Genomic DNA, 9,061 nt, shown 5'->3' on the forward strand with positions numbered 1-9,061 from the left:
ATCGGCTACCTCTGCCGACAATGGATCGTCGGTGGATCTCCCAACCCTCTTTGACATCCGAATTTTGATCGATGAGTCAGCTTTCGCCACTCCGATGCTGGCCAAGCAACTCATCGAGGCTGCTCTTCTCTCGACTGACAGGGAGAATAAGAAAGATCAGATGGTGTCGAAGATATTTTCTTCCTTCTATCTGACGATCCTCAGAGTAAGTTAATGATACTTTTTTTTTTAATCTAACTTATTCATTTTTTTCAGTTGGCACATGATATGTACGCTCTAAAAAGCAGATAAATTTGCCGAGCTTCATCGAATTTGGATGGACAAAGTTGCAGCCGTAAATGCCGAGAAAGCTGCCACCATCGAACAGCTTCAAGCAGCAATTGAACGGGAGAAGGTAGCAGCGGAGCGGGAGAAGGGTCTCCAGGAGGGGATCTTCCATGCGACGGCTGAACTGGAGTTGACCAGAGCCGAATTAGGGTCGGCCCAATAAAACATCGCATCCCTGAAATCCCAGATTAAGACCAAAAAGCACTCAATCAATCAGCTCCAGAGGGAAAGGGATAGGTGTATTGAAGAATTTGACATGGAGTGTGAGAGGCATCGGGCCACTAAAGAAAAGTTGGTACTAGCCAATGCAGAGTCGGCTTCCAACAGAGAAGAAGTAGAGTCGGCAAAATGTGCTTTGAATCTGGCCATCGAGAATTTCAAAGAATCTCGGAGTACAACGATAAAATTCTTGAGGGTGGATTCGCCTCTTATTGCATCGAATATGAGGACGGCAGGGATGCAGTCAGAAAATTATATTCAGACTTGGATCTGAGTAGCATCGTCCCCCCTAGTTCGGGAGAAGAGGCTGTTGAGAAGACCACTACGCTGAATGAGGGAGCCACTGAAGCTGTACCGGAGCGAGCTGAAGAAGAAACCGACTGGTGACCGATGTAATATATATATATATATATATATATATATATATATATATATATTTGTAATCGGACAATAGTCTAATTTTGTAATTGGATCTTGGGTCCAATTTTGTAATCTTTTCTCTAATGAATGAAAAAAAAAATTCAAGGATAGAATCTCTTTTCAATCTTGGTGTGCTGTCTATATCACTGAATAACAATCAGATTATCGATTATCTATCTGTGAGTTGAATGTCGATCAATAATTGTAGTAGAGTTTGTTGCTTGTCGGGTGTCAGCTGACTTAGCTTTTAGATTTTTTTTAGATTTTTGATAAACGGTGACAGGCCGAATATCTTTCGATTGATCTGAGTCAAGTCGGTATATTTTCTACTCGATCAGAGTCGAGTCGGCATAATATTTCGTTTAGTTAAAGCTAAGTCAACATGAGTAGTCATTCGACTTAAGTTCGATTTTTATAGTGAAAAATTGAGATGTAGTCAATATGAACTGATCGATAAAGTATATTTTCTACTTGATCAGAGTCGAGTCGGCATAATATTCTACTTAGGTAAAGCTAAGTCGGCATGAGTAGTCATTCGACTCAAGTTTGATTTTTATAGTGAAAAATCAAGATGTAGTCGATATGAACTGTCCGATTATTTATCGGCCTGATGCCACTTTTGTAGATAACTTATAGATGATTAAAAATTTTAAGATTCAGAATCTCAATATTTTATTTCGAATATGTCGTACATGTGAATAACTTTATTGATAGTATATCTTCAAATTATCAGTATTCCAAGTTCGAGAAATACTCATTCCATCGAGAGGTTCTAGTCGATATGCATCCAGACGAAGTGTCTCGATCATCTTGTAAGGTCCTTTTCAACTTGGAGATAATTTTTTTTGATCCAGAGGCTTTAAAACTTTTGCCTTTTTTAGGATCAGATCTCTTGGACGAAAGACTTTCAGTTTGACCTTTGCATTATAATACTAGGCTACTCTCTATCGATATGCAGCTATTCGAACTTGAGCGTACTGTCGAACTTTTGAGAGTAAGCCTAGGTCAACTTTTGATATTCAAAATTACTCAACTCATTATATTGTTCAACTCTCACTGATGGCAATCCGATCTCAAATGAAATTATCACCTCAGTTTCATAGGTTAAGTTGAATAGCGATTCTCTTATTGGTATATGAGGAGTTGTCCGATATACCCATAAGATCAGATATGATTATTCTATCCAGAGATCTTTAGCTTCATTCAATCTGATCTTGAGATCATGTAGAATTACTCGATTTGTCACCTTTATTTTATCATTGGATTGTGGATAGCCGACTGAGGTGAGCTTGTGCGTAATATGAAATTTTGCACAAAATTCTTTGAAATTTTGGTTGTGTAATTATCGATCTTGTCGGTGATGATGGTGTATGGTAGACCGAATCTACGTATGATTGATTTTTGAATGAAGTCTTCTATTTTACTTTCAATGATTTGTGCCAAGGGTTCAGCTTCCATCCATTTGGTGAAGTAATCAATGGCAATCACTATAAATTTTTTCTGATCAGATACCGAAGGGAAAGGATCAAGTATATCGATTCATCACTGCACGAAGGGCTATGGTGCAATAATTGATGTCAGCTGGCTGGTCGGTTGATGTTGTATGTTAGCATACTTCTGATATGGTTCATATCTTCGGACAAATTCAGCTGCATCTTTCTTCATGGTAGATCAATAATATTCTTGTCACAAGACTTTATAAGCTAATGACTTATCCTCCAAGTGATTTTCATAAATTCTTTTATGAATCTCTTGGAGTGTATAGTCGGCATCTGTTGGTCTCAAACACTTTATTAAAGGAAGAGAGAATGATCTTTTATAGAGTTGTTCATTCATTAAAACATATTGTGAGACCATCCACCTTAGTCGTTTGATTTTTGAAAGATCTACAGGTAAAGTTCCATCAATCAAATACTAGATGATCGGATCCATCCAACTTGGATCGTCATTGATTTACAGCACTTCTTCGACTTTGTTGATGCTCGGTTGTTTAAAGATATTCGATGAATATCCGACCGAACGAGCTGAATGAAGTAGTTGTAAGTTGAGAAAGTGTATTAGCTTAAGCATTCTCTACTCTTGAAATGTGAGAGATCTTAAAATATTTCAAGGTCAATGTAAGATCTTTCACTTTCTGAAGATACTTCATCATAACGGAGTCTCAAACTTCAAACTCATCCTTAACTTATCCGGTGATCAGTTGTGAGTCGGTGAAGACCTTCAAGTTGTTAATGTCAAGTTCTTTGACAATCTTCAAGTCGGCTAAAAGAGCTTTATACTCGGTTTGATTATTTGAGGCTTTAAAATTAAATCGAAGGACATATTTAGTTACGATCTCTTCAAAATTGATGAGGATGAGATCGGCTCCACTGCTTTGTGCATTGGATGCTCCATCAATATGTAGCACCTACATCGATGCTAAGTCAGTCTCAGAAGTCTCAATTTGCTTTAATTTGCCATTGAGTTCATCCTCAGGATCATCGTCGGATATGGTGCACTAGGCGACAAAATCAGCCAAAATTTGTGCCTTCATTGATAGTCGAGGACGATATTGAATATCAAACTCACTAAATTTTATTATCCATTTTGTCATTCGATTTGAAGTATCAGGTCGGTACAGAGTTATCTTCAATGGTTGATCTGTCAAGACAACTATTGGATGTGTCTGGAAGTATGGTCGAAATCGTTATGATGATATGATCAGAGCGTAGATTATCTTTTTCGCTCTTGGATGTCGTATTTCAGTATTCTGAAGCACCTTGCTGGTGTAATAAATCGATCGTTGAATTCGATTTTCGTCTTTTTGGACAAGTACCAAACTAACCGCTTCTACCGAAGTCATCAGATAAAAATATAATGTTTCTCCCACCTTTGGTTTTATGAGTAATAGTACAGATGTCAAATATTTTTTCAGATCTTCGAAGGATTGTCAGCACTCATCTGACTATGAAAAATCTTTTACTTGTCGTAAGGTCTTGAAGAAGGGTAGACATCTTTCTGCCGACTTCGAGATGAATCGACTTAGTGTGGCGATCCTTCCATTGAGTTATTGTATCTCTTTTTTGGAGCTTGGATGCTTCATATTAATGATAGCCTTTATTTTTTCGAGATTAGCTTCAATTCCTCATTACGATACAAGAAATCTAAGAAACTTTTCAACAGTTATCTCGAATACATACTTAGTCGGATTTAATTTTATCTGATGTTATCAAAGTGTGTTGAAGGTTTCTTTCAAATTTTGAATGTGATCAGAAGTTTCAAAACTCTTCACCAGTATATCATCAACATAGACTGATAAGTCATATATTTTTATATTTATTGAAGGTATTTTTGATAATTTATTATACTAACATCTTTTTAAAAATCTAATTTCATGAATAAATTAGATTTTCTTGCAAAAATAAATAATTTTAGAAAAATATAAAATTAGAACATATTTATGAAAAATAGATATCAATTTAATTAAGTAATTTAAGTAATAAAATAATAAAAAATTTAAAAAAATTTAATATATATATTTTTTTATTTTTTAGATAAAAATTAGAGCAAAAATCAAACCAAAAGATCCTAAAAAATATTGAAAATTACCTTCGATGCACGGTGGACCGACCGCTCGGTCCATAGAATCAAAGGCGCGGTCCACAAGAATAGTTCGTAGTCCACAGGTGCAATTCACATTGGAAGGAAGGCTTTTTGCACTGATCGATGGTCCAGATTCCATCAATCGCATGATCCAATGGCTGAGGATGCTCCCGACTTTGAATAGGAGATCAGAGGCACGATCCGATGATTGAAATCTCATTTGGAGCATGATTGGACAGCCAAAAATACATCCGACTTTGATAAGGATTAAAACATCAAATTTTGAGCTAATTTGGGCAGTCCAAAGGTGATCCGACAGTCAAAAATTAATGTAAAGGGTATTATACGAATTCTAAGCATTTTAGGACTCCTTTTTCTATCAAAAAAATATAAAAAATTTATCTATAAATAGGAGATTTGAGAATAAGAGTAAGGAGGAGAAAAAATCAGTGGAAAAGTAAGAAAAAAATTAGAAAAAAAAATAAAAAAGGTTTAGAGATCCAAGAGAAAAGATGAATATGGAGCTAGAGATCTTGATGCGTGGCTGAATCCCTTCAATCTAGGAATATGATGAAGCCTGTAAATGAGTTTTTATTTTTTTTTATATTTAATTTTTATATAATAAAATTATACTTTTATTTTATATCTTTTTATTTTTTTGAGGTATTGATCTAGCCTACATGAACTATACCCTTCACTAACATACCGTGATCCCTGGATATGATACGTGCCTAAAAGAAATAGATCGTGGTATGTTAAATTAAATCTTTTATGTTGTAATTAAATTTAAATAGTTTATATTTTGATAGAACGAGTTATGATCTACTGATACAGTCCGTACCCCTTAGAGATAAGCTATACTAATACCTTAATCACAAGAATTAATATTGCAACATAAAAAGAAAAAAATAAATCTAATTTGCATAGTGGATTCAAAATTTTTGGATTATTTCTTTGATTTATTTTCTTTCACAAATTAATTATATTTTTAATTTAATTTTTATTATTTTATTTTTTTAATTCTTCTACAATCAATTCTCTTTCTAAAAAAAAAGATAATCGTCCTAAATTTCTGTAGAAACGATCCCGACTCATCCTATCTATATAGTTTGAGTTGGTTTTTATTCTTGACCGCCTACGACAGTGATCAAATTTTGGCACTGTTGTTGGAGATCTAGGCATGATTATTTTTTTTATTAAAAAAAAATTAATCCTATTCTTAGTTTCTTTTTATTTACTTTCTAACTTGCTTAGTTATTTTATCAAATTTACTTTCTTCTAAAAAAAAATAAAAAATCTCTACATTGACACCTCGTAATCTACTTAGGGAATTAGGTACTTAATTATAAAATCTAAAAAGTGAAATAAATCAATTTACCCTTGACTAACTATCAAATCTGATCACCTTTTCTTCTTGCATTGCATAAATCCATAAAACATCTTAAGGGCACAAACCCTAAACAAGATAAGGTGAGGATTTCATCACTCTTCTTTGGCCCACAAATCACCATCCTGCATATTACATTGATCTAAACTTTAACTTAAAATCAATTAGATATTGGCCCCTAAGGACTCTTGAGCTTAATAGGACAAGGGATCCTGAGAGTTGGATCGGATTAGGGTTAGTCAGTTTGACTGATGTCTAGAAAAGTGGTTCAGGGACTACGTCCTGAAGGAAGGTGGTTATTTAATTGATTCTATTTGCTTATCTGACCAACCCAGTTGGTGTCTAAGGAAAGCAATGGGGGGACCCCCACCAACCTTACACTTATCTGACCAGTTGAGTGGCTAGTCTTTTACCAGGAGTGCTTAAAGACAACCTTAGCAATTAAGAGCTGTCTAGATCTAAGGTTACCCTTAGTTAGGATTGTCTGCATAACTTAATTGCTAATCTACAACTATTAACCCTATTTAAAACACTCTTCTCTATCGTCTCTCGATTTAGGATTCCTTAAGCTCTCATCTTTAGAATTCTCTTCTCATCTATCTCTCTTTCCTCTTCTCTTGAAAAAAAATTACAAAAATAACTAAAAATTCTCAAATTTTTTCTTGAACAAGGATATCTGGTCGATTAGTGAGAATAGATCCAAACCTTGCATCTAGTCCAGTAAACCTTAAGCCCACCATGGGTGAACCCGAATATGAACTTTAGGTATTGAAAGACTTTTGCTATCCAGTTGGATTAGCCCAACCCTCATATATCTGACTGTCACAAACTGATGTCAATTTTGAAATTAAACCCTAGATCATAAACATGCTTCTCAAATTCACTGGAATTGATGATGCATATATTTTTATGAGAAATTTGAGGAAGTATGCACTACGATGCAGCTTCAACAGCTCATTGAGGATGCTGAAAATTTAGATTGATCAACTTTGCCCTCAAGGATAGTGTCAAAAAATAGTTATACGATCTTTCTAACCAATCTATAGCATCATGGGAGGGTTTTGTTAAAGTGTTCTTGAAAAAAAAAATTTCACACCATAAGACTGCCAAATTTAGGAATGAAATTAATTAATTTTATCAATTATCTGGTGAGTCTTTTTGGAAGTGCTTTGATCGTTTTAAGAATCTTTTGATTCAATGCCCACACCATAGAATAGAAACTTGGAGGCTGTGCCAAATCATTTATGAAGGACTAGACCCAAACTCTAGAACCATGTTAGAATCAATGTGTCTGGGTCAATTTATGAACAAAGAGCCTATTGAAGCCTGACAATTTTTAGAGGACCTAGCAGAAAAGAGCCTACAATGGAAGATCACTAGAAAACTCAATAGACTCACATCTTCAAGAGGGGGTGTATATCAAGTTCAACCTTTCCTAGCTGAAGAGGCTAAATTTGCATCTTTGATCCGTAGGATAGAGGCCCTAGAACTCAAGGGACACATCCAAGTGAACCAAGTTGCAACATCTACTTGCAATGGGAGTAATGCCACAGATCATACGGTGGAAGAATATCCTTTCATGATGGGTCCAGTCGAGAATGAAGTAGCACAGGTGAACATAACCTATCAAAGACCCACAAATGATCCCTATGCACCAACATACAATTCAGGATGGAGGAACCACCTCAATTTTTCTTGATCACAAAGGTCAAACTCAAATAGACCAGCCTTCACTCAATCCAACCCCAGACCCACTCAATCATCAAATAATCCACTAGGTTTCAGTAATGATCAAAGGCTTAACTCGCTAGAAAAGAGTCTGAAAATTCTAGCGAAATTGACTACTAACATCAACACCACGCTAAACAACTTCATGCAGACCATGGGCCAGCTTTTAACTTCCAACATCCAGGCTATTGCCCGTCTAGAGATGCAGTTAAGTCAATTAGCCATGGCTGTGAGTGAAAGAGAAAAAGATAAACTATCAAGTCAATCTGAGGCTAATTCTAGGATCCAAAATAATCAAGGACCACAACAAGGAGTCCAGATCAACCAATTAAATGCAATTTATACTTTAAGATCTAAAAAATAAGTAGACAACCATATCAGTATACTTGAAGATTAAGATGACCCATTGTCTAAACTACCTCATGAGCAAGTAACCGATCAGATCGAGTTTAAGGATCCAGATAAGTCTAAAGAGTCAACAGAGATTAACAAATATCCAAGCCACTTACAAAATCCATCTTAGGGTTTAAGCAAGCCAAGACATTACCCACCAATCCTATAGCTTCTTTTTCCAATAGACTTAGGTCCAACAGACATTCAGCCCATATGAATCAAATCTTAGAGATGTTTAAACAAATGAAAGTAAATATCCTCTACTAGATATGCTCCAACAAGTTCTCACATACGTCAAATTTCTCAAAGACCTATGCACAAAGAGAAGACCACCAACGTTCTCAAAAAACCTTCTTGGCAGTCAGTGTGAGCTCATATCTGTCGAGCCACATGCTTGTTAAGTACAAAGATCTAGAGTCTCCTACAATCTCTTGTGTTATTGGAGAAACCATCATTGACAGGACCTTATTAGACTTAGGGGCTAGTGTGAAGATCTTACCTTATTCAGTCTATGAAAAATTGAGGATAGGAGAATTAAAACCCATAGAAATTATATTGCATTGGCAAATCGACCAGTGAGGATTCCCAAAAGAGTTGTGGAGGATGTATTGATCAAGGTCAGCAATTTCATTTACCCTATGGATTTTGTGATCCTTGAGACTAAACCAGTGATTAATCCAAAAGGTCACATCCTAGTAATCTTAGGAAGATCATTTTTAGCAACCACCAACGTCCTAATCAATTATCGCAATAGACTCATGAAGCTCTCATTTGGAAACATAACCATTGATCTTAATATTTTTAATCTTGAAAATAAAAGGGACCAATTTGTTGATGTAAACTTATCCAAGATGAGATCTATGAGACCATTGACCTAGGAGAAGAAAATTTTGACTGTAATCTCTGGTCAGATCAAGAATCTGAAATAGCTTATGAAATTTTTATATCTAGTGATTAGAGAGTTCATTCACAATGGCAACCACCGGTCGAACCATTTGTGAGGAT

General features: G+C 35.4%; 1 non-coding gene across 1 annotated transcript; it reads right to left on the bottom strand.

Annotated features, from left to right (window-relative positions):
- Positions 1-7,043: 7,043 nt before the first annotated feature.
- LOC140854988 (small nucleolar RNA R71) lies at positions 7,044-7,150 on the bottom strand. The gene has a single exon (XR_012138081.1). It is a non-coding gene; the product is annotated as a small nucleolar RNA R71 (small nucleolar RNA).
- Between the last annotated feature and the right edge of the window lie 1,911 nt (positions 7,151-9,061).

This window comes from Elaeis guineensis, chromosome 1, assembly GCF_000442705.2.
Source record: "Elaeis guineensis isolate ETL-2024a chromosome 1, EG11, whole genome shotgun sequence".
NCBI classification, from domain to species: domain Eukaryota; kingdom Viridiplantae; phylum Streptophyta; class Magnoliopsida; order Arecales; family Arecaceae; genus Elaeis; species Elaeis guineensis.